The sequence below is a fragment of the Felis catus genome, chromosome D2 (genome assembly GCF_018350175.1).
Source record: "Felis catus isolate Fca126 chromosome D2, F.catus_Fca126_mat1.0, whole genome shotgun sequence".
Lineage (NCBI taxonomy): Eukaryota > Metazoa > Chordata > Mammalia > Carnivora > Felidae > Felis > Felis catus.
In genome coordinates, this window is record NC_058378.1 from 59,374,808 (window position 1) to 59,398,349 (window position 23,542).

The following is a 23,542-nucleotide window of genomic DNA, read 5'->3' on the forward strand; positions in this document are numbered from 1 at the left end:
AGGGTCAGGGACGGGAAGACATGTGCCTGGAAGTTAGAGAGCTGGGGCCTCCAGGGTTCTTGGGAGTCAGAAGGAACTGTGAGGCCAGGAGTCCCAGGGGGGCCGAGGGAGAGGGGAGTAGGGATCAGGCTCACTGGCTGGCCTGGGAGGGACAAGGCACTTGGGGAGCTGGAGGTTAGGGAGTCAAGAGTCCCGAGCATAAAGAATGCGGCTGGGGCCCCGGTTGCGGGAGCATGGACCGGAGCCAGGGGGGCCTCACTGGCAAGCCTCCAGCCTAGCACGTGGCACGTGTGAGTGAGTGTGTGCGCGGGGGCAGGCACCAGAGCGGCAGCTGTGCCCCTCGGTGACTCCGGGAGCTTGCTTGCCCCCTGCCCCATGTCTGCCCCGGGGCCTGCGGCTCTCAGCCTTGCGGGGTGGGCTGGCACCTCTCGAGACCCCAGGCACAGACCCCAGGTCCAGAGGCTGGGGCTGCAGTTACTCACGTATCCTCCTCAGCATGAGGCCCCAGGGCAGTGCCCCATCAGGCCCCGAGGATGGGGAGCCCCCTCCTCATAGCCCTTCAGGCTCCTCAAACAGCTTCAGTGTCTGGAACGGCCCCTCAGTCCTAGGCCTGTGAGCGGAAGTGTGAGCTCCCCGGTCACAGATGCTCAGCCGTCCTACCCCTGCCCCATACTGCCCGGCCCCCGACCTGTACGTATGTTTGGGGTCTCTCTGCCTGTCTCCCTTGTCCATCACCTGTGCCTTAATCTCACCTCTGCCATGGAGTCTCTGTGTGTCTCTTTCACCTCGGTGCCGGTTTTTGTCTCTCTCGTCTCTGGGTCTCTTTCTGTCTGCCTCCGGCTCCGTTGGCCTCTGACTCTCCTGTAGGCGCAGGCTTGGGCCTCAGTGATGCCCCAACAGGGGGGTAGCGGCTCTGCAGAGGCGTGCAGGCCAAGTGGGGGTAAGGGGCTGGACAGGAACATAGCAGGACAAAACATGAAATCCCAGGGTCTCCCCAGCGGACAGTAAGGTGATCCTGGAGCAATGAAAGCCTCAGGGCGGTTCAGAGAGCTAAAGGGAGAGTGGCCTGTGGGTCAGGAAGTGTGAGGAAAGGGAGGGAAGCCTCGTGCTGCCTATGAGGCTAACCCGGAGGGGTAGGAGGAGGGAGCCCTGTTGGAGGAGGCATTGGGCAGAGAGTGGGGAACCTCTCCCAGGGTTTGTTAAAACACTACCCCACGCGTGCACACACACAGGTCACGTCCACACCCGTGCACACAGACAGACCCACATGGCCACACACTGACGCACAACGAGGGTCACAGTGATGCTCCCCTTATAAACAAACACCTCAAGGTCACTCACGCAAATAACTTCACAATCAGGGACAGTGTTGTTAGCAAAACAGTAGCTCACGGAGCCCGCAGGCCAGCCCTTCCAAGGCCCGGCCTCTCTTCCAGGGCTCCCCCAGGTATGCGTGCACAAGGGGGCACCCTAAGCCCGGGTTCACGCTCCACTGCCCACGCAGCCGCGTCACGCATCCAGCCGGCATCTCTCCAGGCCCCCCTGTTCCCCTGGCAGGAGGAGACATGCTAGCGACAGAAACCCAAGCAGGGGAGAAAGAAACAGCCAGAAAGGCTCAAGGGGAGACTGAGGGCAGAGACGAGGAGGAAGAAGGAGATGAGGAAACAGAGAGAGGCAGAGACAAAGAGAAGCAGGAGACTTGACCAACAGGGAGCGAGCGGGAGACCGCGGAAGAGCGAGGGGACGCTGCGGGCGGCCGGGCGGGAGGGGGCGCCCAGGACGCGCAGGGCCGGGGAGGCGCGTTGGTGGTGGCGGCGCCGGGGATGGAAAAGCTCATTTCGCTGGTAATTTACTCTCCTGCTTTTGGGCCGCTCCGCCTGCCGCTGCCGCCCGCCCGGGCTGCCTGTTCCAATATTAGATATAAACAAGTAAACTGTGTAATGGATCACATTAAGCAGGCCTTGCGTCTTGAGGCAGGATTTAATTTGCATGGCAGATTAGCTTGTCTTCCCAGCAAGGCACCCCGGGGCACCCCGAGCTGTAATAGGATCCCGCCTCTTAGAGCCCATTAAGGCAATTGAGAGCGCCTCTTAATCTCCCTCCCCGCCCTGCACCAGAATCCCCTCCTGCCGGACCGTCTTCCATCCCCCCTTCAGGCCCCACCTGGCCCTTAAAGCAGCAACTCTCAGATCCCATGCGTTGCACCCTTTCCACCCTCAAAACTTTCTCCCTACACTCCCCAACCCTGCTTCAGAGGCCCCCAACTGCCTTGAACCCTCTTTTTTCCCCGTCTTCCCGAGGTGTCTCGGAACTCCTGGCCAGGGCTCTGACCCCAGCTTTCTCTGTTTCCTACATAGCTCCACAAACCCCTCCACCCATCAGTTGGCTTCTTAGCTGAGGTCGGGGATTAGAATATGTTCCATCCCTTCCATTTTCCATTGAACAGCTCTTCCTTGAGCTTCCTATACCCTCAATAATATTGTCGCCAGCACAGGAATCAGAGCAGGACTGAGAATCTGTGTGAAGATTGATGTTCGAGGCACAATTTGGTTTCAAACTGAGGCCGAGGTAAATGGTTATAACGACCCTCATTTGTGGGTGATTTAAAGTTTCTAAGTGTTACACCTATTAGGTCCCATATCCTCATAGGAGCCCTTTTAAATCAGCCCTGCTTTAGGATGAGGAAACTGAGGCTCAGAGAGGAGAAGTGGATCCAACAACTGTTAAGTGTCAGCTCCAGAACTCAGCCCAGGCCTTTCCGACCCCCGTGCAGCAGCCTCTCTGATACATCACAGTGCTGGGGTCAGCACTGGGCTCCAGAAAGGGACAGGGCAGCCTTGAGGTTAAGAACTGTACTAGGGTCTGTATCAGGGTTAGGACAGCCATGGATTCCCATCCCCTGCCTCACCACTGGACCAAAGTGGGTGGAGCCCACACCATGGTCAATTTCCCCACTCATTGAACAGGAGGTGGTCCTGCAGGGGGGTTACTGAACGCTTGTTAAGGGGACAAAGCCACCGAGGGCTAGGAGCATCAGAAACTAGCGAAATTCGGGGTAGGCATAGAGAACTTTCCGTCTGTGAGAACATCAAGCTGGGCTCCCTCAGCATTGGAGACACCCTGAGCTGGGTCACGCTGGGCTTGGGGGGGGGCGGGCCATGGAGCCTGCAGGCAGTGCAATGGGGCCCAGGGTGGGTGGGTATGGGGCCAGGCCAGTGGAGAAGGGTCAGCTCAGCCCTGCGTAACTCACAAAGGGTCCTTGTTGTGGGTAATGGGACTCCCCTGGCAGCTTTATTTGCTGTCAGTGGCTTTTATTAAAGTCTCCAGTTTCAGACCCTCCAACCTCCAGCCATTGTGTGTGCTCCCCCAGGGCTCTGCCCCCAGCCCCTGTCTAGGCTGACTCTGAAGAGCCCCCTTACCCCATCTCCCGGGCCCCAGGCCCCCCAGCTACCAACCTCCCACCTCCACCTCCCAGCAAGAGGGCAGAGAGGCAATGCACTCCAGGAGGAATGTCTCAGCCTTGGCCCTCAGCACCCAAACAGTCCTAATCTCCCAGATGTTGCGACTGGTGCCAGGGGATAGGGCCACGAGTCAGCCTGGGCAGAATCCACACCGAGTGACACACACGTGTGCACGTATAGGTGCGTCCATGTGTGTCCTTGAGGGGTGTGCACCCATCTGTTCCCTCAGCTCATCTCTGCACGCAGACACACAGGCGCTCTAGAATGGGTACTATTTAGGGATTCGGTGGGGGGCTATGGTTTGTTAGGGACACCCTCCACCGCCGCCAGATATCTGGTCACTGCTAGGGGCTGGGAGAATGGGGAAGTGTCTCCCAGCTCAAGCTGTTACCCCAGGGTATTGGCTCCCCACCCCTTTCCTTCCTCTGGTAGGCAGGAGAGAGTGTTTGCCGGGGGAAGGAAGGGAGCAGAGGGAGCAAGGCTGGGCTCTAACCCTGGGTGGGGAAGAGACTCAAATGCGCTGAACACCGGCACAGAGTTTAACCTCACTTCACCCAGATCTAATCTCTTGCTTGGTCACCCAGAGCCCAGTCCTTAACTCACAGCCCAGGGCCCAAGGAGCTGAGGCCCGAAGAACATACTTCCTTCCCCAAGAACATATTGGGGTTGGGGCATGAAGAGACCCAGGCCGGGCCGGGCTCTTCGGGGATACCCCCCTACAGACAAAAGTTCGAAATGAAAATGGGTGTTCATTCCTGGAAATGCTTGCTGAGCAGAGGAAACACAAGAAGGGCATATGAGGAGGCCAGAGAGCCACAGGTGGCCGCTGGGGGTGGGGGTGGGGGGCTCAGATCACACACAGGAGCTTCCAGCCCACGCCACACCCCACCCCTTGTGGAGGAAGCGGGAAAGTAGCGACCCCTCTCCATCATGCACAAATATGAGATCTGAGGTTGGTGTCAGTGCATGGCCAGTGACTGTGTGCAATTGGGCGTGGGCCATGGGGAGTCTGTGGGGACGTGTGTGCACACAGATGTTGGGGTCCATATCAGCCTGAATATTTGGAGTCAGGCAGGATATCAGTTTGTGTGCCTGTCTGTTTCTTTTCGGGGGGGGAGGGGTCTGCTCTGACGGGGGGGGGGGGGGGGGCAGCTGAGTGCATTTATGTGAGAAGAAAGTGTCTATGTTTGAGGGGGCCTACATGTACTGGTTATGGGATGTTTGTCCTGCATGTGTTCAAATGTGTAAGAGAGAGGGAGATCCGGGGGGTCCCCAGCCCTCCCCGGGGTCTTCTGAGCTCCAGGCTCGGCCTGTGCCAGGCCATGTGGGGAGCGCCCGTGCTTTATGGTGCGCGGGTGAAAAATGGAAATGCTAATAAGTAGTCGTTAAGTTGTCTTGCAAAAATGTTAAATGATAAATTGGGTAATGTTATTGTTGAAATGAAATATGTAAAATAAATGAGTTATTTATTTCTAATAAATATTTTGTTTACGATATATTTGTAGGGGTGTTAATTATTTTCCCCCTCAATCGGGGCAACGTATAAATTCTAATAAAGCGCGGGCCGCGGCGAAGGCAGCAGCCAGGGTGGAGGCTTCTCCGGGCCGGGCCGGGCTGAAGGACCAGGCCGTGATGGATGCTCCAGTCACACGTGATTGTTCTACTCACTGCTGTTGCAGGTTCCCTAGTGTGGCCTGTTTTCTCTCGCCAAAACAAGAAAGGGAAGGGGGTGTGGGAAGGAGAGAGTCCGGGAGGAAAACAAACAAACTAGGGTCTCCACGATGAGACGATCGCATTTCCCGCGGCCGGGTCTTGCGCCTTAGCTAGCTGCACAGGCCCTGGGTATGCGCGTCACTGCTGGAACCAGCTTCGAGGAAGAAGAAATAAATATATAAGCAAACCAAGTGGCAAAGAGATTTCGTGTCCCTAAGACCCATCCGCAGCACGGAGCACTCCCTCCGGGCTGGGGGCCCTCAGTTACTCCCACCCTCCCCTACTCCAGCTGAGACATCTCCAGGGAGGCAGATAGCCCCATCTCTGGCTGTTTCTCAACTTGCCCTACCAAAACTTCCTCCTTCCTCCCACCAAGGGAAGCCTCCTCTCCCCTTTCACACTGCCTTTTCTCCCTTTCTTGCTTTCCTTGGACCCTTTCCTACGGGGAGCTCCAGGACTGTCCACGGCCTCCCCAGGAGAACCCTAGTTTAGCCCCTCAGGATCCATCAGACCAAAAATTCAGCTAGGCCCTGGCCAGCCCCTGAGGCTGGGATGGGGGGGGGGAGTACATTCCCTTTCAGGACAGGCTGCCTCCCCCCAGGGCGTTATCTCCCCCTGGGTAATAAAACTGCTGAGGCAGGACGGCCTGGTGGGCAGGGACAGGTGGCCAGGGCACGGGACGCAGGGCCGCTCTGTCCCCGCCGCAGGCACCAGCCACCCTTCCCTCCAACCCCCTCCCCCAACTCCTGGGGCTGAGCTGCGCTCCAAGTTCTCACCACAGGGCTCGGGGCTGACCTCCAGTCAGGGATCCCAAGCACTTAGCATACCCTTCCTCAGGGTGGGGGAACTTGGGTGGGCCGCATGGCCAAGGGAGCTGGGATTGGTCAGACTCGGGCAGTTCCTGTGTGTCTTTAGAGCCGGCGTGGGGAAGCCGTGGCTTGAGGTAATGCCTTCCAGGCTAGGGTCCCCCACAGTCTGCCAGGAAGGGGACCTGCCCCTCTTCTAGCCCCCTACCGCTTCCCACCACCTCGAGCTGAGCCATTGGGAGCTACCTCTCAGAAAGTGGCCCTCTGCACGAGTGTGACCCGTGTGTATGTGTGCACACGACAACGCGTGTGCAAGAGGAATAGGCTGACTGTAGGGGAGACCTTTAGCGTGGCATTGAGAGGAAGGTAAGTGACAGAGGAAACAGAGGGACACCACAGACACTGTGGTGTGCATGCCTGTCCACGCGTACCCACGCGCAGATGCTGGACTGGCGGTCAGTCAGTCGCACACAGTGCTGGCGTCGTTCACATCAGGGGCACGGCCCAGTCCCACGCGATGACAGTTCCACAAGCAGAAATTCTGCCAACGACACTTGCAGGGGAGTTGAAGGCAAGTCCGTGAACAGACAAAAAGGGAGGCGAAATCATTGCCTGTCTGAGGCTTTGATGAGGGGGAAGGAAGGGTATCAGCACCATGGGGAGGGCGCCCCCTGCTGGGCAGAACAGCTGTAACGCCCCACCCCGCCCCCAGCCAGGCCGTCTAAACCTGCCCCTGACTCACCAGCACCCCTCTCCTACCTCCTGCTAGATATCCAGACCTCACGCTTGTCTACCACACCCTGGATAAACCCCAGGCCAGGCTGCGTAACTCTGGGTTGTCTTCAAAACGTGTAAAATCTTTGATCATCATTTGTTTAAACTGTATAAATAATCCACCCGGTTTTAATAGGATTTTTCTATGAATCGGCAACAAAGCATGAAATGTGATATTTTCACCATGAGTAGTTGGGAAATTAGTCACCTCTGTCCATGGCTCTCTGCTGGCTGGAGACCCCCATCCTGTCTGGCCCCTCCCTCCCCTCCACGTCAGGCCATCCTGGGCCCTTCGAATGCCACCCCCTCAGCTCCCACCTTTAGGGGGTAGTGGGGGGAATTCTACGGCATGGCTCTGAGGAGCCCATCCTGGTCATCTCTGGATCTGAGAGCAAAGACCAGGCTGCCCTGAGGCTCTGTTTCCCAGACTCCTCCTCTGATATCAGGGCCCCACTGTGGACACCAGTGCGCATTGGAGTAGGGTTCCAGGGTGGCCAGTGTGTTGTGGGATTATTTGGGGCAGAGTGCTGGTATGAGGCAGAGAGTTGGGGTCATCCCCCATCTCCCCCAATCTCCCAAAAGTTTTTCCACACTTGCCCACTCCCCAGGCTGTTACACACCTGTTTGCTGTTACATATTCACAGAGGCGAGACCCACATGCATACTCAAGAGGCTGGGCTTGGCTTCCAAGGCTGACGAGTTGCCCACCCACTCTAGGAACAGAAGATGCTGAGTCTGAGAGACCAGCCACTGTTGGTAACAGGGAGGGGGAGAGATGGGGGGGTCCGATCTGGAGAAGCAGGGCATGGGAGCATCAGAACTGAGCTTCAGGGATGGGAGCCAGACAGGAATCCGAGATCAGGGCAGGTCTGGGGAATTATACAGAAGAGGCAGGACGGTGGGGACTGCCCAAATATGCAAGAGAGCCTTTCCGTTCCCGTCCCAAATGACTCCTGACCCCGGCCCCTGCCACCAAGTACGGTAACCCCAAAGCACCCCTCCTCTGCCTCAGTGCCCCACTGAGAAAAGCCAGCAGCCAACACCAGGGACCGAGGGCCTACACAGTAGGCTGTCTGAGCCACCCAGCCAGGCCTCGGGCCTCCCAGGTCTCGGCCACAGCCTGTGGGGCTCAGCCACCGACCTGGGCACGGCCGTGGGGGAGAGCCACGTGGGGGTCCTCTCCCCCCGCCCCTGCGATGCGCGACAGTCCACGTGCTCCAAGCTGAGCAGGGCCCCCTTCCTTTCTGCCCCCTGCCCCTGGCCTGAGATGAATAAAACTCAGGGGGGTGGGGGGAGCTATTCATAGAACCAGAGAATGTGTGAGCCGCCCAGCAGCCCCCTCTCATTAGGGGACCCCCGTCAGGTGGCGCTCATTAACTTCAAGTTGTCTCTTGTTTTAAAACTCGGGTGAGGGGGGCCGGGTGGAGGGGCACATTGTCTGGCTGCTGCCCCAGAGAGATTAGGCGCCCAGGGGGAGGAGGCAGGCAAAGGCCCTTTAATTAGTTACTTTCAAAGGTTCCCTGTCCCCTTTCTCTCAGGGCCCCCTCCTGCCCCCGGCTGGGCCCAGCTTCGAGGGGGGCGGTCTTTTCTGCCTGGCAGAGCTGCCTGGTCACTCAGCTTAAATCCGCAGTCTTTGTTCCCGCCCGGACAATGGGCCCAGCACAGCAGCCACGGAGGCCATGGAAGGAGCAAGACCTTCTTCTGTAAGCCTGGAGCCAGCTGAGAGGGGTGCACCCCGGCTCAGGGAGCAGCCTGGGGCTCCAGACAGGGGCCCGGGCACCAGGGGCCTCGCTGGGCTAAGAAGAAAAGGGGACACACGCGTACACCTGCACACACCCCAGCTTCAAGACCTAGTTCTAACAGAGGAAAAGAGCTGGGACGAACCTCACGTCAGGGACTCTTTCACAAAGAAGCTTTGCTAGCTCATGGATGGGCTTCCTCTTCCCTCTACATAGCTGAAAGAACGCGGTTTTCGAATCAGGCGGATCTGAGTCAGTCCCGATGTTGGCTCCACTACGCATTAACAAGTAACTAGTCTCTCAAGCCTCAATTCCCCTCATCTTTAAAATGGGGGAAATAATCCCTGTCTCTTGGGTCGTGAGGATTAAATTCTTAACGGTATGAACATGTCTAGCACAGTGCCTGGCCAACAGTAAGCCCTCAACACGGTCCTTGTATGGTTCCCAAGGCCAGAGCCTGACCCCACACCCTCCACCACTGGCTGCAGGCACATCTGACCCTTGCACTTGGCAGGTGCCGCTGGCAGACGTGGGCTCGCTGCCTTACATACAAAGTGCTGGTACTCACACGCAGGGAAACACTCGGAAGTCGGTGAGCGTGCGGGCAGGAAGGAGGAGGAAGGAGGATCCCAGATGGGAGGGTAATGGGGTCTGGGAGGCCATCAAACAGAAGAGGTAAGCAGGAACATGAGGAGGAAGTGGAGATTGAGCCAGCCTGGGGAGGGGGGTGGTGATTAGCAGATCCTAGGGGGTGGTCTTGGGGGGTGAGTTGAGAGGCTGAGTTGCGAGAAGAGTTGGTGATTTGCCTGGGTCAGCAGATTAATGGCACTAACGAAGTTTCCAAGAGCGTGGTGAGTTGGGGGGCCGGGGGCGCCCATGTGGAAAGGCACATGACTGGGGATTGATCAGGCTGAAGATGAAACAGAGAAAGCTTCCCGGGCAGCAGAGGTAGGAAACGCCAAAACCAATTACTCCCCAACCCCTCTGGCCTCCAGATCCCTCCCCCAGGGAGGAGGGAAGGGGCTGTGACCTCTCTCTGTGGGTGCATGCACTCCGGGGGCGCGCACACACACACACAGACCGCTCACATGGGTAGGCGTGTGCACCGGGGAAGGCCCATGCGTGGGAGGGAGTAGACCCAGGATATGCCGATGCTTCGCAGGCTGGTCTGTGCGCTCTCCCCCTTGTGTGGGGGTCATTTGACTTCTCACAGGTGTCCCTCTCACGGATGACTCCTCTTAGGGATCCCCACTCCCACCTAAGTGTCCCCACGTGAGAAGCACAGGTGTCACCAGGAGGAGTCAGCGGCCCACGGGAGGTGGCAGAAGTGGAGGGGATTGCTGTGGATGGCCTTCATTCAGTTTGGGCCTCGAGTAGCACGTCCACAAATTTGCTAGTTTGGGCTCAACCCTAGTTTCTGGTCAGAGGCGACCCTGGATTACCATTGAGGGGGCTAATTCCCCGTGCAGATCATTGACAACTTAGCCTCTGGGTAATGGGAGTGTATCCCACTTAGGGAAAGCCCACCCTTCGGGAAAGAATCAATTACACACAGGTTCCTTTTAGTAGCCCCTGAGGTTTGTTGAGTGAATAAGCGTGGCAGATCGGGCAACCCTCTTCAGCTTAAAGATTCACAAAGGCTATCAAGGAACTAGATCAAAGGGCAAGCAAACATCTCTTACAGGACCTAAAGAAGCCCTTAGTTAAAATTCAACAGTTAAGAGGTGATCAGACATAAGATAAGAGCCCTTCAAACTCCCAACACTAACCCAATAGTTGTCCACATTTGGGGTCTTTAAGGGAGATGGAAGGGGGGGAGGGGAAAGAGGAGGCAAGAGAAGGCCTGGGTTTAGCTCTTGCCCATGGAAGGACCTCTCCCTTCCAAGCATCGTGCCGTGTCGTGCCACGTTTGCACCTCCAGATTTAGGGTAGAATCTGTGTTTCATGCCATATGTTGAGTGGTGTTATTATAGTTATTAGCAATTATGTTTTATCATAAAATCACTTTTCCTTTAAACATGTGAGTGAAAAAAATATCAGCTGTTCTTAGAGTAAGTTCTATCCAGTCTATTCCTCTTGGAAATTACTTCTCGTTTTATAATACACGCCGACAGGCCAACGGGATGGGAGCCCTGGACATCGGCACAAGTGACTGTTGGAGGCCTAATCATTTCACACAAGGAGCGGCCACCGCACTGCTGGGTCCAGATGGTTGGGGAGCGGAGGGCACCGTGCCCCAAAGGTGCTGGAGCCAGTGCCCCACCCTAGGCCCAGGCCTGCCCCCCTCCCCCAATCTCCAACCCAGTGACCACCTTACGGAGGCTGTCACCGGGTTCCTGGCTCCAGGATGCCTCCCCCTGCCCCCTGGCCCCCAGCCCCACCTTGTGCCCCTGCTGCAATGTCTACGAGGGAGACCGGCTCCTCTTGGGGCCTGCAAGCTTTTGTTAGCGTTATGTGAGCCGCTAGTGACAAGGGCCCTGAAACCCAACGCGACCAAACTCATAAAAGGGGTCACTGTCTCTTTAATTAAAGTTCCCTGTTTGGAGGTTAAAGACAAACCCGTTTGATGGTGCAGGTGTGTGGAGGGGGGTTGGGGCAGAGGGCTGGAGGGGGCTGCAGGGAAATGGAATTCTATCCTCCAAGGGGAGCAGGGAGGGGCCTCACCAGGGCCAGACTGGCTGACCACGGAAAGTCTGTTGGGGGGCCCTAGGGGTCCCCGGTGTGGGATGTGGTAAGGGTCACAAGGGGAGAAACCAGGCAGGAACAGGGAGGCCAGAGGCCAGTGCAGACAGCTCGGACTGCCCTGCGGAAGTGCCTTGCTCGGGCCGCCTGCCCTCGGATCCCCACCACCGCCATGCCTGAGGACCACTCCCCTTGTCCGCCCCTTGATTCCCCCTTTGCCACCCCAAAAGTTCTCCCCGAAAAGAGGGCCCAGGCCTTCATCCCATCTCCACATAGAAGCGACTTCATCACAGTTTAACATAAAAAGATCAGCTGGTATCGACCCGTAATTTGGACCCACGCCACGCTATTGGCAGGAAGACAGAATAAGTTAGGGTGGCCATGTTTCAAAAATTCTCTGTGTGCACTCAATCACGGCCCAGGGAAGGCGGGCGGGTGCGTAATAACCCAGCCGCACTCTCCATTTCCCCTGTAGATCAATGCTAATACCAGGAGGCCCCGGAAGATGGATGGAACCGACAGGAACCTTGAAATCCCTACACGGGGGCTGGTGCCTCAACCGATAAAGGATTTCACTGCTGCTGGGGCGGGGACACAGAAACCCTAGGGGCCACGGGAGACAGTCTGGTGGGGGGGCAAGGAGGTGGGGAAGAGAGAGCAGCCTCTCTTTCACACACACACACACACACACACACACACACACACACACACTTGTCCTCACTGACACCCACAGTCACTCACGCAGCCACTGACTGATGCACACTCCAGAGTCACTGACATGCACGCCAGTGGCTGGCACGCCCCATCATTCACACTCTCCAGCCCGCAGCACCAACACCTCCCCAAGAGGCCTTGACTCCAAGTGGTCACTCACACGGGTCCTAGTACACACATGCACACACAGGCACAAACATGCGCACAAACTCGACCCTACGCACCAGAATCTCGGTCTCTGACACCCTCACGTTGACACGTTGAGGTGCTCACAATGTGAGGTGACACACTGAGGAGACATACTCACTCACTGGTGTCTACACGCTGCTACGGTGAAGCGTAAAGATACACGCACCCACACGTATACACACATCCCTGCCTTTCCTTTCTCTGTTTCCATCCCATCCCTTCTCCCTGTTGCCTTCTGATTCTGTTCAGAACCTTGCTGGCTGGTGATCAGTCAGGAAGCTTCCCAGGACCTGTTGGAAGTAAATCACTAAGACAGAAGTATAGCAGACGCACAGTCCTGGAGACACATCCCGATGAGAACCCAGACCCACGCTGGCTGGGCGGCAGGAGACTTGCGTCCCAGGGACAGCTCAGCCACAAACTTGCTTACATGGCCTTGGGTAAACCACTTGCTCTTCCTGGGCCTCTATTTCCTCATCTATAAAACAGGAGGTTGGGCTGGGACATTCGTAAGGTCCCCTTCCAGGCCTCAATGACTCAGTCTGTGGCAAATATAAATCCTTGCAAAGAGTCGCACACAAAGGCAGCCCCAAGCAAGCACACCCTGGCTTTTAAGCGCCTGGTGGCCTGAAACCCATACCCACGATGACACACGCAGGATCACACCCTCAGGGGGTGCTCTTCCCAACAAGGGTGCCTATAGCAGGGACAGCGACTCCTCATCCTTCCCAGGGCTGGATGGCAGCAAGCTGCAGAAGGCACTTTTCTGTGGGCAAAGAATTGGGGGCAGAGCAGGGAGCTGGAGCATTGCTGGGACTTTAAGGGAGGAGGCTTGGGAGGGCAACGATTGGGACCTATAGAAGGGATAGAGAGAAAAGCCCGGTGCTGGCTGCCAAGACCGGCCCCCTCCCAGCCACCCCTTTCTGTCTGATTTTCCTCCTTCCGAGCTCAGTCCCAGGACAGGAGCCGTTTCCATGGCCTCACACTGACATCTTGTGGCCATGTCTAGGATTGCGAGTAGCGCAGCGAGGTGCTGGGCCTCCTGCAGAGAAATACTGGTCTCCCCAGTCACCCAGCGAATACTTGGCAGGACAGTGGCTCTTATCCCTGGGTGCCCTGGTCAGGAAGTTCAGCAGCCAGGAAAGGCACAGGTGGCTGGCATGTACCTCAAGCAGGGGCAGGTGTCAGAACAGGAGGCTGCTTTGGGAAAAGGCTTCAGGGTCACCTGATGACGAAAGGGACTGCAGAAAAATGAATGCTCAAGGGAGCTCCGTTTTTGTGGTAGTGACAAAACCCTGTCATCCTGAAGCCCCAATATGAGGCAGGGAAATGCGACCCTGCCCCAGGCGGCTGCAGTCTGGGAAAGGAGAGGCAACTTTCCCCAGGGATCCTCCACCTGAAGAAAGAGATTCAGCCCTGGCTTCATACAGTCTGATGGGGAGCATTTGGCTCCCCTAACAGACAGACTAAGCCTGGCCGGTGGTGGGGGGGGAGGGATGAGACATGGCTTCCCTAAGGGAGCCTCTAATCTTGAGGAAGGAAAAACCTCAACCCTCATCAGGGATGCCAATCATATCTGAGGAGCATGCGATGTGGGGGTTTTAGAAGCCCCTTCAAGCTGTCCTAGCCTCCCATGCAAATCCCTTGTCTGGAAGTCTGAACGGAATGTGATATCTGAGTCTTCATTAGCATCCTAGGCCTTGGAAGAGGGTTGAGGAAGATGTCTGGTGAGAAGTTTGGGCTCCAGAGCCAGCCCCATCTATTCCGAAGAGGCCTGGTGAGGAGTGGGGCGGGGGGGGGGGGGGGGAGGGGCACCACATCTCCCAGATCCTTCCAGAAGCCATGACTGAAGTCCCCAGCCTGCCCCAAGACTTCTCTGGATCAGTTCCTCTTGCCGCAGTCTCCTTGTCACTTCTGGAGAGAGGCCTCGGGCACCTAGAGTTAGCAGATCACACGCACAAGACAGAAGCCATGGGTTCTCTGTCTGGAGCCAGGGAACCCTGGAGGTGCTAGGCTGATGACTTTGTTATAAATTAGAGACTCATTAAGAGAAGGTAAGAAGGGCTCAGTAACAGCTTTCGGGGCCCATCTTTTCGATTTCTTGTTCAGTTTGTTTATTGCGATTGTTCCTGTCTCATAAGCTTATTGCAAAACCAATAAAAATGATCTATTCAGAGAGGGGAGCTGCTCTTTTGACTAGTAAGCTGCCGCTTGGTCCTGGGTCCCACCCCTCCCCCTCCCCATGGCTGCAGCCCCAGCCTGGTTGACCAGCTGTCTCCTGCCGCGGGGTCAGCAGAGGGTGCCAGATTCTTGCTCACCAGAAACTGTGTCCACCTGCCATGCAGCCGCCCCGGGCTGGCCTCAGGCCTCCAACCTGGCCCCATCACCTCAATGACTGCTGTACCTCAGCCCTCCAGCTCACCAGGTCTGAGCTGGGCACATGTCGGGGCTCAGTTATGAGGAGATGAGAAGCCAGGATGGGGACCCAGGGACAGTACTGGAGCCTGGAATTTCAGGTAGAATTTTGGCTCGATTTCCACTCTGTACCTCAATGAGGTACCCCCCTGGCATGGGCTTCTCTACCCTGAGGTGGCCCTGAGGGCTGGTGAATGGAGCAGAGGAGGCCCCAAAGGTTCCCTAGAATCAGAAGTCCTAGCCTTGACCTTGATGACAGAACAGTTTCCTGGCCTCTTGCACATCCAGGACCCTGTCACAGTTGGGTTCAGGGACCCAAGAACCCCTCTCCTTACTGAGCTGGCTCTTGTGCCCACCTCTATTCCATTAATGACATCAGTTCCATTTAGTGACTATAATGTTTCTGAGACATCATGGATTTCCTTATGCTGCTGGCACTTGGTTCCAGAGACGTTCAGATGATTATTGTGGGGGGCGCAGGGTTGAGGGAAGAAGCCAACAGCCTCCTTATTGACCATATAGAACTTGAGTATCAGAGCCAGGAAGGACTTCTGAGCTCATCCTGTCCAACTGCTTCATGTCTGGGAGACAGAATCACGGTCAGAGACGTGAAGTGAATTGGCCAAGGTCCCACGGCTAGTGAGTGGCAGAGCTGGGACTGGAACTCAAAGTGACAGACCTTTGCAGCGTTGTCTTGTGTCTTCCTTTGTTTATCCGGCTCATGCCAGAGAGTTCTGCCTCCCTCGTGTGTCAGTCCGACACAGGCGATAGGCCATCCCCACCCCCACTCCCCACTCGTTAATAACAGGCAAGTTTTCTCTAAAGCAGAGTCAGTGTCTTTCCTCGATGCACTGGCTCTGCCTGAGGGCCCGAAGGAGGGGGCGGAAACTTGCACGGAGGCCTTTGGAGTTTCTGTGCCGTTTCAAAGAGATAGCATCAATGGACTCTTCCTTTGTTTATTTTGGGCAAGAGAACAAGATGTGAAGGCGGGTGGGAAAGAGCAAAAGTTTTCAGGAGGCAGAGCATCTCAAGGACTTTTGGCACATCTTCAGAGAGAGCCACATCAACATTTTCCTCGATCTCTGTGTATTTGTTTATTTTAATAGTCAATATGGCACTTGGAGTGTGGCAGGCACTGTTCTGAGTGCTTTACATATGAATGTACTAACTTAATATATACCATATAATCATTTATTGAATCCTCTTAATAACCCTGTTAGGTGGGGACTATTATTAGCCCCACTTTACAGAAGAGGAAACTAAGTCACAGAAAGGCAAGCAGCTCGCCCAAGGCCTCGCCCCTGGGCAGTGGCGACATCACCATTTAAAGCCTCACAACCTGGCTCTTATTCACCACACTAAGTACCTTCTCTTGACAGAATCCCCAGCCAAGGGCAGGTGGGGCTCCTGTGACCTGAGAGGGGAAAGAATACCCTGAACATCCAGAAGGGACAAGACATCCTTGGGGTCCAGTGCGGGGTCCTTGGTTTTGCTGATATTGAGTATCAGAGCCAGGAAGGGGTCCTTGGCTTGACCCCATCCTTGGGGTCCAGGCTGTCTCTTGTTAACCACTATCCCGGCCACCTCTACTGTTAGCTTGTCTGAAGGCCAACGTTTTATGGCTGGAGTGGCCAAAGGAAGTGGAGGCAGCCTAGACCATGGGACCCTCCCGTGCCACCCCATCGTAGGGTGCCTTCTTCTGGAACCTTCTTCTGGCGCCAGGGTTCTGGGTGTGGCGCCAAGAACCCACCGCCCGGTTGCTCACTGAGCCTTGCTCCCTCCCACGCAGCCGCCTGTACTGACATCTCTGAGAGGGCCTTTGATTAAAGAGACAAGTGACTTTGCCCATTCTATTGATCAGAATAAATTACTAGGAACTAATTTATGGGCCTCCCCACAGCCGATGACATGGTGGATTGTGCGCTATTGGTCAGTAAATTGGATTGTCAGGCTAGATTATTGGTTCGTATACAGTTATCTCTCATAGCAATATCAGGCAGCCCAGGTAGAGGAGCAAAATCCTTTCTCTGCTGCCAGATGCCAGGATGTCATGAGGCCTTCCTGAGGTCTGGCGAGGAGGGGCAGGGAGAGAAGAGGAGAGGGGAAGGGAGGCGAGGCAAGGCCTCTGTGCAGGATGCTTATTAATTAGTGCAGCATCACAGCAGTAAAAGAACATTAGTGTGGAATCGTCTGCAGAGTGGTGGGGAAGTGACATGGTGGGCCTCCTCCTGATTCTCCAGCTATGGCCCTGCTGGGTAGAGGCAGGGAGGGGGCTGATGAGCAGATGGGGGGTGGGGTGCAGGGTGGGAAAGATAAAGGCTGGGGGAGATGACGGGCCAAGAAGAGGGGAAGGGAAAGGAGAGGCCACATTCGCCGGGAGTTGCAAGCCGAGCAGGTCTGCTAAGTGCCAGCGTCGCTGAGCCCCACGCGGGGGAAATGGAGCTGCCGTTCTGCTCCGTACATCACAGCCAACGATGAAAAGTTCTAGAGCTGGGATTTCTCAGGCAATTTGGCCAGTGATGCATGGGGCAGTAGATCCTCGCGCACTCTTCCGTGCTTCTGCCAAGCCAGCAATAACAAAAACTTATTTTTTGCCAGGGAAACGGATATGAGTCAGGCAACCCATCAGGAGTAAAGGGGGGGGGGGGGCTCTACCACGCCGCTGCGATTTGTACCGCTCGGCTGTTTCCCCGAGCTCTAAAGACCTGCCAAGAGGTGACAAAGGCGAGACAATTTCGAGTTCACAGTCCTGTGTCCTCGAAGCATAACAGCATGCCATCGATGGGGACTTTCGGGGGCTGTGGGCTGCAAAGTCAGCGGTCTTTTCCCCCAAGCCCACTGAGGAGGGGGGAAAGGGGGTGAGCAAAAGGAGAGAGACAGAGAGATGAGGCCCTGGAGAAATCTGCAGCCCTTCCCCTCCCTGGGGATTCCCAGGAGAGACTCCCCGCCGCAGCTCCTTCCTCCCAGGGGGCATGACGGGAAGGGGGAAGGGGGATGGGGGGCAGGGTTGGAGTGCCAAGCTGGCCGTGGGGGTGACATCACAAGCATCCCGAGTGAAAGCCCTATGTGCCTTCCCGCTGTAGGCTGCCAGGGTCTTTGTCGCCCACACAGACCCTGGGGTCATGCAATCGCTGAAGGGGCCCGTCCAGAAAACCCATCTGATCCTGTGTTTTCCCTCTCACTGTTGAGGCGTGAGCCCTGAGGAGGCCTGCGCTTTCTCTGAGGCGTGATCAGGAACACAGATAACCTGTTCTCTGGGCTGCGGGCCTCAGGGGAAATGTTCGGATGGCGCACAGAGCCCTTCTGACTCTAGCTATCACTCATCTGACACTGCCAGTAACCCCGCAAGTAAATACCCGCTGGCAGGGACCCAGGGCCTCCAGCTCGCTCGGAGTTGCCCCTGAGAACAACAGCAAGGAGTTCTCGTCAGTGTCACAAATACACCGGAATCACCCCCCTCCCCTTGGTGCTGCTTAGCAGACAGCGGCGTCCTCAGCAAAGGCCAGGCACCATGAACTAAAAATGTTCTACACACTCCAGAAGATAAAGGGCAGAGGTTTAAAAGGTGAAAAGCCCCTTCCCCCATCCTCTGGATGCCTCTGGGCCTCCCCCCGTCCCTCTGCTCTCCCAACATTAAGCTGTGGCCTTCGGCCATTTCAGCATGAGCTTTCTCTCTGGTCACTCTCCCTTTCTGCCCTCCACTGATGCATATGAAATTGAAAGGAGGCAGAGCCTCAAAGTCAGGGGCAACAGGGCTGGGTCCAGGCTCCCAAGCCCCAAAGCTGTGCCACCCCCCCCCCCCCTTGTCTGGCACGGCTCTGTCCTGGCTTCCATTCAGCCACTATGTGGAAACGAGCTCACGGCCCCCTGAGTCCCCGAGCCTCTAAGATGGAAAAGTTTGCAAAGCTTGGAAAAAGAAAAGTGGGCCTGCTAGTCGGTCTATAAATTAGAGACTCATTAAGGAGAGGCGGGAAGGGCTTTGGGGGCCTGTGCCTTTCGATTTCTTGTTGAGCTAGTTTATTGCTATTGTTTCTATTTCATACGTTTATTGCAAAACCAATAAAAATTATCTATTAAGAGCAGGAAACTCATCTTTTGACTTGTTGGTGGAGGTTTCTACAGAATAACCTTTAACTGGTCCAACATGTCTGCAGGACAGGGGCAGGCCCGCATAGATAACTCGAGAGGTCAACCAAGCAGAGAGTAAGAATGCCCAGTCCCCGGGGGCAGGGGACAAGTCTCCCTTCAGAACCCTCAAAGAGCAGCCGCAATGACTCTAACCAGAGGGCAACTGTATGGTATTTCATTCACCCCACACTTAGAATGTTTTTAATTTGTTGAAATCATTTAAATTTGGGACTTTCACCAAACTATGCTGATATCTGGCTTCTCTTTAATCGTGGAAAGATCAGACTGGGCCTCACTCTCACCTTGAAACAACTGTTTCTAGCACGGAGACACTGTCTTCTCTTCACGGGGTTCACGGCCTCCTGTCCACCCCCAGTGCTCAGCCAGCCCACTTATATTTGTGAGCCTGACACCTGTCATCATGTAAGTTTGCAACTCGTACCTTCGGGGAGGACTCGATTGGAAGGGGAGACAGCTAAACATTTCATTTACAGAACCACCCTTGAACTAAAATCTTGTAAGAATGCTTCCAAATCAGACTGATACAATTTCTCTTCCGAGGTCCCCGAAGTAAGGCCTGGGTCTTGTCCCAGCCGGACGAGAAGGGAGCTAACAAGCGTTGCCTCCCTACGTGCCAGGCTCGGCCCTTCTTTCTTTCTGTGCATTTTCCCCACTTTGCCAACAGGGAAATTGAGGCTGGGAGATGTCAGTGATGTGCCTTGAGGCAAAGGGTAATATAACCCTCAGCCCAAGAACACCAGCCCTGGAAGAACCGGGTAGCCATCTGTCTAGTTTTGATGAAAGAACAGAAGGTTCCCAACGTTATTCTCTCAGGCCTGGAGAGGATGCCCATAGGGAAGATTCACAACCAGTTGAGGGAAAATCCACCCAACTGTGACTCAAGTTAGAACTTGCCTCCAGAGTTACCAACACCCCTAAATCTAGTGAAAGGGAACCACAGGGTCTTTAATAATCACTCTGTCAGGTCACGGGATGGTGACTAATGGGCCTAGAGGAGGAGACGGTGAACAACACTCTAGGAAATAAATTTGGGTGATTAAATTTCAAGGCAGTTCATGGAACAGCAACCCGAGGCCTAAACTAAGCCATCAAGTTACCAAGAGAATCAAGATTTCAATTTAACCACTGCTGCCCAGGAACCAATCCTGAGTCTGCCAAACAGTGGTGGGTTAAGAGAAGGCACCCTCCCCACCCCCCACCAAAGAAAACTTTCTCAGTGGCTCTGACATCTTCTCAACTCCAGCCATTCCTTCCAAAGGGCCAGCCAGAGAAAAGTCGAGGAAATTATTGTCTTTGCCTGGTTATTACATGACTCTGAGTCTTGAAGTAAAAAAAATCATTGCTCACCCGAGTCAGGGAGATGGGGGTGGGGAGGGCCTCCAAGCAGACACAGGCTAGAGCCACGCACAATGTCTGAGAGACTCTCAGTTTACTAAACTAACAGAAGAGGCCCAAATCCCTCCAGTTCTCTGCTATTTCAATTGAACGTCAAGCCCCCTGATTGGATCTCAGTCCCAAACAGTCACGTTCTAGTGTCTCGGGCATAATCCCCCTCTGGCTGAATCAACACCCAGGGTGCTGTTTAAGCTTTGCAGGTGAATACAACCTAGGCTCTAAAGTGAGAGCCCTGGGTCTGATTCCCCGTCATGGCTACTGTCCATGTCCGCTGGTTCTAGTCCCTGGGGCGTCGCTCTGACTTGTTAGTTTCCTTTTGAGAAAAGCCAGGGCGGGGAGCCTTGGAGCTGGGAAGGCCCCCCGCGATAGAGGAGCCCAGGCGGGAAGAGCTTAGCAACTGCAGCTGCTCCCATGGCTCCCGCTTTTGCAATCTCTTCCTCTCTCTTGAGGCTTCACCTCTCCCTGCCCTGGCTCCACCAGCTGTTTCCTGCAAATCCAGCTGAGACAGCTGCTGGCCCACCATACTAAATTTCCAGGGGCCCTGGAACCCCTTGACTCTCTTGGCCCAAATGTGGGCAAATCTCAGGCGTCCAGACAAGGCTGAGATTGTTTAAAGAACACTTCACTAGGAAACTGGGGGGAAAGCCAAAAAAGTAAATTAGAAAAGCAGAGAAACTGACAGCTTAGAGACCACAGATTCCTTCTCCCAGAATGACTCAAGACTAGCTGGTTGAAAGTTCGTTGCAAGAATAGGTGAAGGAGAAGGGAGGGGAGGAAAGCTCCGGCTTGCTGCACACCCACACCTCCTTGCTCCTCACTCCCCCCTCAATTCTATAAGGCTTGGATACAAAACAAAGATGCTCACGCTCCGGCCAGAGATAGAGAGGTTAACGCCATTGCCAGGCCTGATGGAGCGCTTAGTTGTTTCACAACCTGCCTTGATCCAAGGCCTCTGTCTTGATCCGGCCCCTGGATCTGGGCTATGCTGCCTGCCTGCTTTGCCCTTTGGTAGCGGCCTCTTACCAGGCCCCTGGACAAGGACACACTCCTCTGTCGCTTCCTTCTTACACAGGTTCCGGGCTGTCCCTTCCAGAGAGCTCAGTGAATGCTTCTACCTTTCCTTAAAGTTCCTTGGTCTTCTGGTTGGGTGCTGAGCCTCTTGGGTTGCCCAGCAAGATGGCAGTGAAGTCGCTACACCAGGAGCTCTTCTCCTCTGAGCTCCTAACCCTGGCAGTTCTTTCTGGTGCCCTGTCCTACCCCATTCAGATGCCTACCCAGCTCAAATGACCTTCCTACGTTCCAATACCACCGTAGAGTCAAAAAGCACAAATATCCATCCACTATCAACAAAAATGTAGAAGCTTTTCTCTCCACGCACCTCCAGAGGAGGTAAGGCAAACTGCAGATGACGCCTCTAAGTTCCAACTTGAGTTAGATCTTGGCTCAGCAGTGTTCCTCTTCCACATGTCCCATAGCTTCTAGGATATTTCCATCTGGCTGATTCATCTGTGCCTCAACATCCATTATCCAACTCGCCCTCTACCGAATTTGCCATCTCACCATTGCCAGGCAGCTGGGATCTATCGGCCCCATCACAGGCTTTGCGTTCCAACCCCGATTCTGTCACCTATTAGCTGGGTAACCTCAGTAAAGTCGGTTCACCAGAACTGCTTTCTTACTGTGAAACGAGGATGAGTGTTTGCAGCGCCCTCTCATGGCTGATGCGAGGAATTAATAAGATCACATCTGTAAAACATCTAGCGTTTCGCCTGACGTGCAGTAATAATGTTAAAATAGAAGTATAGATATAGGTATGTAGATATGCTCCCTTCCCTGTGCAAACTGGGGCTCCATATCAACCTTCAATACCCTTCAGTGATGCCATCGTTGCCAGAAAACTCAGAGCAATGGCCATGCCTGCCGGACTCTCCTGGATCCATGTACCAGACTGCTCGTTATAAAGTAATAAATTTTCATTCTGGTTTTAGGCATGTCTTTCAAGCCTGATTAATATGTTTTTGCTACCCAACACGGACCTGTTCCTGGTTGCGGATAAAATGAGCTTTCTTAGCCCAGAAGACCGAAGGTCAGACCTTGGACCAGAGAAAAGTCTCCAAGTTAATGGCTGTCCCCTGAGAAACCTCCCAGGAGGCAACCTGCTCACCATCGCGGGAACAACTGGTCACCTCCAGATCTGACACCTCTAGCTTCGCTGCCTCTTCTCCTGTTTGGAATCGTTCTACTGGGCACCGGGATTCACATATGGTAGATATTCAGAACCCACTTGTTTTGTCAGTGCGTGGGCGAGTGGGTGGACGGTTGAGCGGGTCACCAGGAATTTGTGCCTCTTTTTGAGGCAGGGAAGAAGCAGCGGTGGCCTAGCAACAGGGGAATCTGCCTAGCAACAGGGGCGGGAGGCGGGGCCTGCTGGAATCCGGTGGAATTGGCTGACGGAAAGGCAGAGGGAAAGGAGACCTTTCTGGATCTCGTCAAGCTGGGGTTTTCAGGCCAAGAAGAGGAAAGCAGACCCACAGAGATCAGGAGAGAAGCGTGGGAGGCAGGGCAGGAATAGAGTCAGCGTATTTGGACACGTTGCAGACCCAAACTGGAAAAAGCTTCCTGCCTTTCCCAAAGTGTGCTGAAGCAGAGAGCCCTCCCCGGCCCCACCCCGAGTTGAGCGGATGCCCGGCGGTGGACAGATTTGAAGAGGGTACCACGTTTCCTTCACTCCAGTGTGCAAGGGCGCCACGGGATATACTTGCACACGTGCAGTCTGTCAAGTCTGGAATTTGCTCCACTCAGAAAGCTGCAACCCCCCTCCTCTCCCCCCCCCAACCCTCCCCCACCCCCAGGGAAAGGGTAAAGACCTATATTCACTTAAAATCAATCCAGAGGCAGATTTAGCAACTTTCCAACCCAGTCTGTCTGGGGCAAGGAACCATTAAGAACTCGGGACTGATCTCGCTTGAATCGCTTCCCTCCTTCCCTCCCTTCTACCCATCACAGGACAAGCGCTTGGACATCCCCTCCTGTGAACTTTCAAGACCCTCCCCTGAAGAGAAGAAAAATTGTCATCAGCCTTTGACCTGATTAATAATTAAAACTGCTGAGTCTGAGCTGCCCCTAACAGCGAGGTGCTCCAAAACCCCAGCAAACTTTAACAAATAACCAGCCCGCTCAGGGGAGAGAGGAAGCTTTTTTCACTAGACAAACTGACAATTAGCCGCTATTCAAATCCCCCTCTAGTCTTAGCATATTGGTTCTCCTTTGAAAGTGGCTCGGCATGGGGTAGAATTTTTGGCCTTGAGTTTAGAACTACTGTGCATAAAATCAAAGCAAGGAAGCCAGCAGTTGAGAGAATAGAGGCTATTTGGGGATTAGTGATTTCGGAGTTAGATTTCTAATAACTTGGTGAGTGGTGGGTTAGGAATGTCCTCCAGGAGCATCAGGCAGTCAACACCGTGGGACATGTCCTCACATTGAACTGGAAAGCAGTGAGTCACTA

General features: G+C 54.9%; 1 long non-coding RNA gene across 3 annotated transcripts; it reads right to left on the minus strand.

The window, feature by feature from the left end:
* Positions 1–4,648: 4,648 nt before the first annotated feature.
* LOC109492645 lies at positions 4,649–22,479 on the minus strand. 3 transcript variants are annotated; one of them, XR_002146584.3, is made up of 4 exons: positions 22,202–22,471; positions 7,375–7,467; positions 6,412–6,602; positions 4,649–5,328 (listed from the first exon to the last, which is right to left on the minus strand). It is a non-coding gene; the product is annotated as an uncharacterized LOC109492645 (long non-coding RNA). The 3 variants fall into 3 exon arrangements; XR_006587227.1 differs by having other exon boundaries at positions 6,412–6,533; positions 22,202–22,468; XR_006587226.1 differs by having other exon boundaries at positions 6,412–7,467; positions 22,202–22,479.
* Positions 22,480–23,542: the final 1,063 nt, after the last annotated feature.